The sequence below is a fragment of the Wolffia australiana genome, chromosome 1 (assembly GCF_029677425.1).
Source record: "Wolffia australiana isolate 7733 chromosome 1, ASM2967742v1".
Taxonomy (NCBI): Eukaryota; Viridiplantae; Streptophyta; class Magnoliopsida; order Alismatales; family Araceae; genus Wolffia; species Wolffia australiana.
The window spans coordinates 22,855,896-22,867,382 of NC_135835.1; positions in this window are offsets into that span (position 1 = coordinate 22,855,896).

The window sequence follows — 11,487 nt, forward strand, 5'->3', positions numbered from 1 at the left end:
CGGCTCAGTGAAATGTGTGGCGCAGTAGGGGTCCTCAAGTCACTTAAATCTCTCCTTTTTTGAGTCATAGTGGTCCAATCCTTCACTTTTCCTATCCCCTACACACCCACTAGATACCCTTGCCATTTGGAAATTGACTCCCACATTAACCAAAATCATGGTTTGTTTCGTCTTTGCATGCTCATGTTGTGCTATAAAGCCATACTTCCCTACACATGTAATTCAGATTAATGGATGAAGAAGATCTCCTAAAGGTGGATTTCAGTTTGTAAATGGGATTTATGAGACAAAGACCCCCCCTCCCCCCATGCTTAGATTATGATATAATGATCCAAAGAAAGGTTTGCAATTATAAAAACACAAAATGTTCCCCAACCACCAAACTATGCAATGTCCTCAATGCATATATATATATGAACATAAACATAATTCAGAAGTTCAGAATTGCAAACCTGAGTAGGCATGATCCTTGATTTTTGAAAAGTTTACTAACGTTGAGCGGACATCTCATTGTTAGTTATGTGAGAGTTGTGCTTCTTCTTGTTTATTCCTGGAAATTAAAACTGAAAGCAAAAGAAAAAAATGGCAAGCTAGGGAAATAGGTTAGTTCCTATTATTTAGGAAGGCAAAGTGCAATCAAAGAAAAGTATGATTAAAGAAATAAACAAAAATGGCGACCCAGACGAATGCTAATGTTTAGGGTCATACAAATGACTCTATAATGAACTTTGGAATCCATAATTCCTTATGCGACATTTTTTTAAATGGTTCTAAGATGGATTTGGGAAAACAAATTGTCTATCTCAGTCTTTTCCTTAGAATTTTTTTTACTGTTGTCCTCAAAGTATACACGTCTACTATCAGAAATATTTAAACTAAGGGACAAAATCTTATCTTCTTTTCTCAGGATCACCTCTCCTTCCTCAATATCAATCATAGCTCTAGCCGTTTTCAAGAAAGATCTACCTAAAACTAAGGGTGTTTTCTTTGACTTTCCTTCAGGGATCACAAAACCAGATCTTAATCGACACCCCTCTATATCAATGCCAATATTGGAGATTTTTTATCTTGAAGTATCTGGACTACATCATCAAAACAAACAACATCAGAAGAGGGGATTACCTTTCCTATAGGGTGTCTCTCAAACATAGAAGAAGGTATGATATTCAGATTGGAACCAAGATCTATAACTACACTCTTGAATTTTGTTCCTCCAATTTCACATGTAATTTTAAACTCTCTTTGTTCCAACGGCTCTTATATAAGTTCCTCCTCCTAGGAGGTTTCCCTACAGGTTTTCTAAAGTGATTTGAGGGTTGTGGAGTGTTGGCTCATCTACTTTATCTCCTAATTTTACTAATCCTGCACTATTTTCTTTGCTTATCATGTCACCTATAGGTCCTTGACATCTATCATTCTCTATTTTTGTAAATATTTCATTGAACTCCATCATATGATCCTTCGCCTGAGATAACATGGATATCATAATTTGGACAACCGGAAATATTTGAGAATGATCAGGGATAGGAGCACTCATAAGTGATTCCTTGGTTATTGGAGAACTTGATATAGTAGGGATATTAGTAATGGTGGTATTAAGTTGGGGGCTACTAGTAGTCGGGATAGGAACTCTCACATCTATGCTTTTAGTAGAAGAACTTATACCTTGACTTATGACTTATGGCTTTAGGAGATGGTGACTTTCGATATCGAGGATAATCTAGAGGATCCTCAAACTCAAAATTAGGGTTTCAAAAGATTCAGTTTTTCCTTCTTCAAAACCCTTCAAATTTTCCCTAGAGTCATCTCTATGATTCCCCGCTCCATGATTCCTATAAGAGTTTTCCTTAAGTGCAAGTTATTCTTCAAAACTTGGTGGCTCATAAAATTCTCTAAGTTTCCTACAAGCTGTATCTCCAATGGAATCTAATGGATATGTAGAATAATTTAAAAAGTTATTGAATTCTATCATTTCCCTAATCGTTACGATGCGTACCTTGTCCAAGGATTGTATTGTTTGTCGGACTTCTATTGTGTTCCATTTTATCCTCTGAGGTGATTTTCCCTTTCTGTAATATCAGAGTGTGAGAATAAAAAATATATAAAAAAATTTACCTCAATGGATGCCTAGAAGTCCCAAATGCAATGACCACCCTCTTTCGAAACACAACCACTCAAGAACAAGGTTAGTTCACGTTAGTTCAATCAATAATAAAGTATACAAATCTCTGATAGTTTGTTTTAAAAATTCAATATCTAAAGTTTGTTTTAAGCATAAGTTTGATTATCTCAACAAGAAAATAAAAATGAAAGAAAGAGACATGATAAATTTGGATTTTTCACTATGGGTGTTAACAAAATCAAAATTCTGAATTCAAAGCAAAAATTGAATGCAAGATTAGAATGTAGCTAAAAACAGTTATCCTCACTAGATATGTATATCTTGATGTGTAATTTTTGATATTCACTGTGCCTCTCCAGAAACTGCGCCAATTGATATGCCTAAAATTGGTGTTTAAATATGTCATTGTTTGAGCTTTTAGACTTATGCAATAAAATTTATAATATCCCTTAGTCACTAAATACTATGTATAGAAAAAGCAAGGGGTAGAACCACAGGGAGTCACTATGAAAGAACTTTATCCTATTTCAATTGAATTAATTCAAGAATGAATTAATTTTTTATTTAATGGGCCTTAATTGTGTTTAATTTTGTTTTGTAATTAATCCAAATTAAGTAAAAGCTTAATTGTGATCTTAATATTTTCTGTCAAGACACTCTAGATAGGATAATTTTGATTCATGAATCAGATTAATTCATCTTATCAAGATTTACATCAATCTGACTTATCAACATAATATTTTATTTAGGTAAAATTGGGAATTTATAATCAAGAAGGGGATTTTAAAATTGGACTTGAAGATGGACAAATTTTTGGATGAAATTTTGGATTTAGGTATTTTAGACGTTGAATTGAATTTTCCAACAATCAATTTTAGATCTAGAGAGAGAACATAGGCGATATAAACTTGAGAGAGAAAGTAGAAGAATTTGGGGAAAAATGAATTAGAGATGAAATTCAACCCTAATTTAAATATCTAAGATGCAATTTGAGATAGAAATCAATGTAGAAATAGGATTTAAGAGTCAGATCTTGAATCACAATCAATTTGCAATGCTAATCACCAGTCAAATTAACTTCAAGGGCATGTACATTTCACCTATACTTTGGCGGTTTAGATTTTTTCAAGAAGAAATTCAAAATGTGAAGAAGAAACTTACAATTTTGAAGAATGAACCAAGATCTGTAGACTTCGAGAGCAGCATCTGTGTCCTTCCTGGCCAATTTCTTCGGGAGAGCTTCCTTGGTGATTTCTCCCGTCTTCTTGTCCTCTATTTCATGATCCAACCGTATGGATCGTAAGGGTGAAAAGATAAACCTAGCCTCAAAATTTGAGCACAATCGGATATCGCCATTTTACTGGCGATTAATCATAGCCGTTGGATATTTTATCTCTCCTTCATGCGGTAATAAAATGCCCTTTTTTCTGATTCATTGCCTTGTTTTCTCCGTCCTCAGATCACGCGCTGCCACATTCTTGCGGGGAAAACAAAGCATTGATTTTTGTGTAACGAAATGAATAAAAGACATACCTTTTCAGCAGATAAGAACGCACCACGTCACATATTCCGATTCTTTATAAAAAAGTTAAGAAAAGAAGCACACATGTTTTTTCTCATTTCTCGTTTTCTTAAAATCAATGCGCACAAAATCGATTACCGCATGCAATCAATGCACTCAGCTAATCGATTTCGCATTCATTGATTATGCCGAAGATTCTTATTTAATAAATGCACGGGGAGATCGATTCTCCGCGTGCATTTATTGCATGAAAAGGCCAAAGTCAAATAAAAAACACAGCGTAGCTTTTTCCTCGCTGCCCGCACCATGTGGTTTTCAAGATAATGATTTGCTCATTATGTCATCACGCATTGCAATGCCATAATAAGCCAATAAAGCACTTTTTAATGCATCCAATCATTCGCCCAAATTTAGGGCGAATGACGTGGATGCCACATGATTTATATAAAAAATACATTTTTTAAAATGCCAAATAAATATAAAATATATTCTTTAAATTCTAAAAATTATTTCTTGGCTATTGCAGAGAAATTATAAACAAATATGGAAAAATTCCAGAGAAATTAGTAAAACCCTTACCAATCTCTAGCCAAGTATTTTATGCCCTGAAAAAAATAATTCTTCAATGTACTGAAGTTAAATATCATGTAAAAAATACTAAAAAAATTAATAACAATCACAAAACTATAGCGCAAGTCATTACGTCTATTTAATTATGATAACATGCAAATATGGCTAGTAAAACACATAAATGAATGCAAAATTATTCAATTTAACATTACAATTTACTAGTTATCACCACTTAGTGCTGACCCCATCCCAATGTCCCACCATTGCCAAACTAAGGTTGCCTCAGCTAAGTACAGGGAGAGATCATTTTTGAAATGATTTAAAATATTTTAAAACTTATCAGAAATTTATCACAAAAGATAAAGCTATATGAAAGAAGGCAACATCAGAACATGAAGTGTTTTTGATATTAATTCCAAAATCTACCTTGAGAAACTATCTCAATTAGGATGAATCTACCAAAATCATTTTGGATAACTGATCTATTGTAAAATATATCCAAATGATTAAGTACAATGATTCAAAGTATAATTATAATAGGATGGAACACATGGTTAAACTTTTAAAGTAAAAATATTTGTCATTGATACTATATCTTCAATAGTGGTCTTATTCCTTGAAAATTGTGGCAAACTCTTGTTCCAATATCTAATTAGTATCCATATTGAATAATATCCAATTTCTATGAATTATACGTAACTTGAATATAACATATTTCAATGTTTTAGTTACTCTATAGACTTGATATTTGGATAAAAACTTAGCTGTGGGTGTTTCACAAATTGATAAAGCTAAATATTTTTCACTTCTTAAATAACAATCTTATAACGTTGATAACATGCATATTTAGTACTTTAATATGATTATATTTACATGTTTATTTGTACTAAATCACTCATATTTGCATGTTATCGAGCTTAAATGATTAAATCTATTTTTTACAAAGATTTTCTGAATTTTCTGCATTTCCTGAGGTGAGGCTATGAAGTTCTTGCAGAACCTCTCAGAGGCACCAGTTTATGAGTGGCATGATTTTAGAAGCATGCAAATTTATGATATGAGTGGAATGAAGAAGCGACTCTGTGATTTTCAGGGTAAAGAAAAAGATCTAGTATAATAAGATAAGTGATAATAATAACAAAGATGGTGTAAAGATGAAGATAATTAAGTATTAAGTAATTAAGTAATGATATGATTTAAGATAGTACGTGATAATAAGTAATAGCAGATGGTGTTAGGGATCAATGGGGGGGAGAAAGAGATAACATGAGATATTATATCTGTTATATTTTTATAGATATTAGAGATAGTAAGGGAGTAGGATATTGAAATGAATTTATGGAATTATTATTAAGGATGATATAAATAGGCAGCGGAAGAATTATATTTGGAGTTTTAATCAAGATGTAGGAGAAATAAGGTGAGGAGACAATTAAAAGGATACTATGATTTGTAGATGATATTATTAGTATGAAATTTTATTTTAATTAATAGTCGGTTATATGTAAGAAGAAGATATATATATTAATGAGGGATATTAATATTTAATTAGGAAATGAAAATGATTATTTTATTTTAGTAAAATATAACAATAATCATAATTGAGATATGGGGATACTAATTATAATGATAATAGGAAATGGATCATCTAATTATCAATAACATAATGGACTGGGTTATACATATAGGTTATGAACTTAAGACTAAGTTAGATAGATAAAATATATATTTGTGTAATTTTAGAACAAGAACATACGTAGAAGAGAAAAAGAATAACAGAAGAGGGAGAGAACAACGAGTGATTTAGATTTATTACATTAATTATTATATAATTAGAGAAATCATTTAGTATCATAATGCGGTTTATCCGTTTAGTATATATACTTTTTATAAGATAAAACTGAAAAGTAGTGAAAAGTATGAAAAAATACACATTCAAAACCAGATTACAACCTTGATTTCTACAAAGTATTAGCAACGAATCAGTCATATAAACTAGATATGTACCAAAGAAGTTTAAAATATAACCTATAGCACTGATTCATGCTGCTAAGGATTGGGGTGTCATTTTACGCCTCTTAGTTTGGCATGTGTCTCAGCCCTCTGGTATCCTGGTACACTTCCAGGGCATTCTAACCTTCTTGGATGCCTTGTGGAGCCAGCCATGCCTTCCTATAGATGTCAAGGCCTCCACTTTACTTGGACGTGCTCTGGACGAGTCTCCTTCTACCACTCAGAAGATGTATTTGAAGATACCCATTGAGGGGATATCAAGCCCCTTTTAACACCTATGAATGACCTCCCATTGTTGTAGATGGTGTGGATCGACATTGACATCCTTCTCAGCTGCTAGATTGGCACTTGCGGTTGCCCTCAATTGAAAACCATCAAGCCCCTTTTAACACCATTTGACGACCAGCTTCACAGATGGATGTATTTGGTGCTCGCCATTGGATCATCCTATAAAACAATCAACGGCTGCGATAAAATCATAACCCTGTACCAACTTTATCTCTGTTGTATCCCTGCCATGTCAGTTACCCTCGTCATTGGGCCCCGTCAAGTGCCATCTTCCTTGATTCACCCGTTCGCATGGGCCCACTATGCGCATCAGCAGGAACGGAAAATCAGGAGCATGATATCAGAAGACACAAAGCGAAAATGAATAATAATATTTTTTAGTCTCGCCCACAATCTACTTTAGAAAGATTGGACAGCCAAGATTATATCTGGAACTTAAAGAAAGCCCATTATGAGACATGCTCTCAGCTGGGTCGGCTCAAAGTTTGGTCATCCTTTTTTCTTAATATTTTAGATTGTTGGGTCATGATCCTTATCTCCTCATATCAGCCCCACCCACGCAAGCTGAAACAAAATAATAAGATAGTTAATCCCATATCGTGGACATTAGAATTCATTTATGCCATATAAAGGCTGTGTTCCCTTAACTCGTAAATAAGAACTTCCTTTTCTCGTGTGATGTGGCCCACCCATTGCCTCTATTGCATGTTAAGTGGCCTATAGGGCTTACTTTATTTGATTATTGTCTATTCCTGGGGTGCCACTATATGTGCACTCGTACTCTTTGGCTGCTGGTGGGTCAAGTGCTCTACGGTCGCTTGCCTACGGTGGCCTTGGGCGCTGTTGTGCCTAGTGGCTCCACTACTAACCAAATTTTTTTATTTTCCTCTTTTTTCTCTCCCATTTTTATCTATTTCATTAAATTTTAATTCAGCCCTGCACAATAAAATAACATACTCGAGAAAATAGCTACACCCATTAAAATTAAGATGTTCAAACATATTTTCAATAACAGATAATGGGCCAACTTATAATGCAAATATTTACATATACACATTGAAAATTGATGTTTTAACCAAATTACCCATTCAATGGATGAAATGAGAATTATATAAAAATCAATCTAAAAAGAAAAACGTGATGCCATAATAACTTTAAAATATGAAGAAGAGTGGCGTATCGCATGGAGCACTAGAGGCGGGAGCTCTCGCCCTCTCGCCTGATTGATGTACCCATCGAAAGAGTAAGTTGAATTAAAATTTTGTTATGTACGAAGCAAGATTCAGATTGGATTAATATAAGTTGATCTAGTAAATTCTTCAGTCCACGATTAATACTGGATTAAGATTTAATCCAATAGTAACATATACATAACAAAAAAGAATAATTTTTTCTTGAATTATTCGAGAAGTTCATAAAGAATTTAAACTTATATATCTATCTATTTTATACATTATAAATAACGGATTTAACTGGACCAATACATGATATTCTTGTAGTATTTCTCAGATTAGTTCTTATCTTAGGGGGTCTCGGAGTAGTTTTATTTACCAAGACAATTTATTGTGTCTTTTCTTTGGGATTGGTTGTTATTTACATATCTCTATTCTATATTTTATTGAAATTCTATTTTGTAGATGCTGCACAGCTTCTTATTTATGGGGGGGCTATAAATGTGTTAATCTTATTTGCTGTAATATTTATGAAAGGGTCAGAATATTCCAATGATTTACATCTTTGGACTATGGGAGATGGGGTCACTTCCCTGGTTTGTAGCTGTATTCTTTTTTACTAATTAATAATATTTGCGCAGCTCAACGCTGACACCTGATGAAGATGGCCGGATCAAGCTCACTCCATGCACCACCATCGCTACTGGGCATCAGTACGCTGCGGGCGTCGAGCGACTCTCTCCCATAATGCCTAGGTACCTCTACTGTAGCATTGCTTTTACTGCATCATGGGCGTGGGTGAGTAGGGTCCTGTGTAGTTGGGATATTTATGCTCGCTTCACACCTCTAAACACTACTCTTTATATATAAAACCCCCTGAATGGTGACCAGGACATGACTGGATCGGTCTACAGGTATAACCCTACGGTCGGACATACCTGGCACCATGTTTTTTCCAAAAAAAATGAAGAATTTTATGTCTCATTATGGGTTCATTAGTAACCTTGGAACGTGCTGCTCTATGTGAAAATATGTGCAACCTTGAATAATGTGTGCCATGATGATTTATATATTATTTAGTTTTTCATAATGAGGTGGATGAACCCTATCACTTATTAGTCTGACAAGGGATATGAAATATCTAGTGCATCCCTTGTATTTTTTGAGATGCATATGGATCATCAGAATGAGAGGGGGCACATGTAAAACATAACAGCACAATAGAACCCCATGGAAAGAAACTATATACTCCAAGAAAAAAATTATCTTAAACTCATGTCGACATATGTGTATCTACACCCAATAATGTAGTAGGACAACAATTCCATTGGCTCACAAATCACTAACCTACTAATCTATGATCTGATTTTCTGGCCAAATGATAACATTCATTTCTATTACTATATTATTTAAATCCACTATTATCTTATACACTTTGACTTGTTAAATATGTATGGTATCATTATCACTTTTCATTGATTAATACACATTTAGACCTAAATCCTAGTATACCGTAATTATTAAAACTCTAAATTTCCTTCTTTTAGGAACTACTTTAGCCTTACTTGTTTCCTAGAATGCATGTATTTTTCAATAAAATTATTAGTATAGATGGGTATTAAGGAGAAAACACATCTTGTGGGGAATGGTATGCCTGACCTTGGATGCAAACGAAGGCAAGCAACACCTACACGAATGCATACAATACTGACATGCACCACTTCTAGTTGGGATAAGGTTTCACTGGGCCTTTTGATTTGGGACTAGACCTTCATTGCATGGATGTCCTATTTAAGACTCACACAGGCCTTTCATCTCAGATGACAAGATTGATCTAAGGGCCAAATAGGAGATCATATGTTTTCACCACAAAAAGTCAAAAATTAAATGTAAAATCTTGCCTTGATCTGAAGATGGGCTGGATAAAATAGGAAATGGGATCCCGTACTAAAAAATTGACTAGATTGCATGCCCAGGGGTTTATAATACTTCAGGAGATGGAGAGATGCTTTCACCGATGCTAGCAGCTAGACACAAGCAAGTGCCTGATCCCCTGCACAACATTGGCACTCGCGCTCACGATTATGCATGTTAAACCAAAGATATGCTTTCAGAATAACAACGATACACAATGAAACCATATTTCATAATACCTATAGTATGGCACCACCACCTAATGTTATAATACTCAAAATGAACCTTATTGAAGTTGCTATGATGGAGTATGTGAAGTAAGGCCAAGTATTGGAATATAATTATACTTGAGTATATTCCTTTGAATGGTCATATAATTTTACATTTTGCTCTCGCTGTGATTCAAAGAACATTCTCTTCTCTCTGTTATTTCTTTATCATTCTCAATTCATCTTCATATCATCTATCACTCTTCCCTTAAGTTTTTAAATCGTGGTATTGGAAGATAATGAGTCTCCAAAGAAGACTTTGGTCTAAGGAACCATCGTTTATCTAAAATGGTGTAGGACAAGCTCGCCCAATCCACCAGCTGCCCAATTCACTAAAAATCATGTGGAATTTTAATACACACGGCTGAATTACCCTTTTTTGGCAATCACATGTCCAAGAAATAGTATATGCAGAAAGGTCTGGGAACAATCTCATCATTGAAAAATTGTGGTTTGTGCTTGGTACAAATATGACATGGTCATCCTGGTCATTGTTATGTTCCCAATGAGTGATGAAGTTTTACCGGTCATCCATGACTATAATAATATGTATAAATCATATAAAACATTTGCACAAAAGCCATACCAGCTCAGAGGCAACAGTAATGTAGCCCACAAACAAATTTTGCAACCTACTGTGAGGTACACACGATATTAAAGGAAACTTTGTAAGATATTCACTCCTCCCAAGTCTATATTGTTTTGCACTCATATCAATACTAACTCCATTGTGCTCTCATTTGATGCAATTGTTGCTATGTTTTTATCTAAAGAAATCATGCTATGGTTCTGAGGTGATGATAATGGCAAACCATCAACAACGGCAAAGGGATACTCATGGATGAGGCAGGCACACTAGTGTGTGAGGATGGCATGGAGGTGCTGACTATCAAATATATTCTCAAATAGGTCACATGATAGGTGTAAGCTGCAATTGGCTTGGAACAAGGCAATGGTAGATGGGCCATAATCCCATCAAATTCAATGCATTCAATGCTCAACCTCCAACACAACAACTATTATTTTCCACTACAGTGCAGTTTTTTTGGTTATGTAATAATTTCATAACCTTTGGAACTTGATTTTTGCACTATTATGGATAGGAAAAGAATGGCAAAAATGAACATTTGGTCACGATACTCAAGCCCATCTTTCTTAGACGTATCAAAATTTTACTCCAAAAAATTGGAACCTTCAGAAATGGAAATATATTTAGTGCATGAGCAAGCCCCACTTACTGCTTTCTCAGTTACTTCAAACTAGTATCTGGATAGTCGTACCGCCCCTCATGTGACACCAGATGCTCATCTGATGTACCGACCTATTCACTGCCAAGTATTGGGTATAATCTACGTTGGTCACAGCTTAGGTTTTCATGCCTGCTCCACTAGAAATACATAGTTCTCTACCTCTCACCAAGCTCCTACTTTTCATAACATATGACATATGCCTTAGATTACAAAAAATATTATTTCTACTCAACACAAGACTCTATATGATGATGTGCATGTTGAAATTCATCCTCACACTTGTTTGATTCAGGATTGATCGATTGAGGCCACCCTTATCATTGGTGGCACCAACAACATGATCCTCTACCTTCCTCCTCTAATGGCT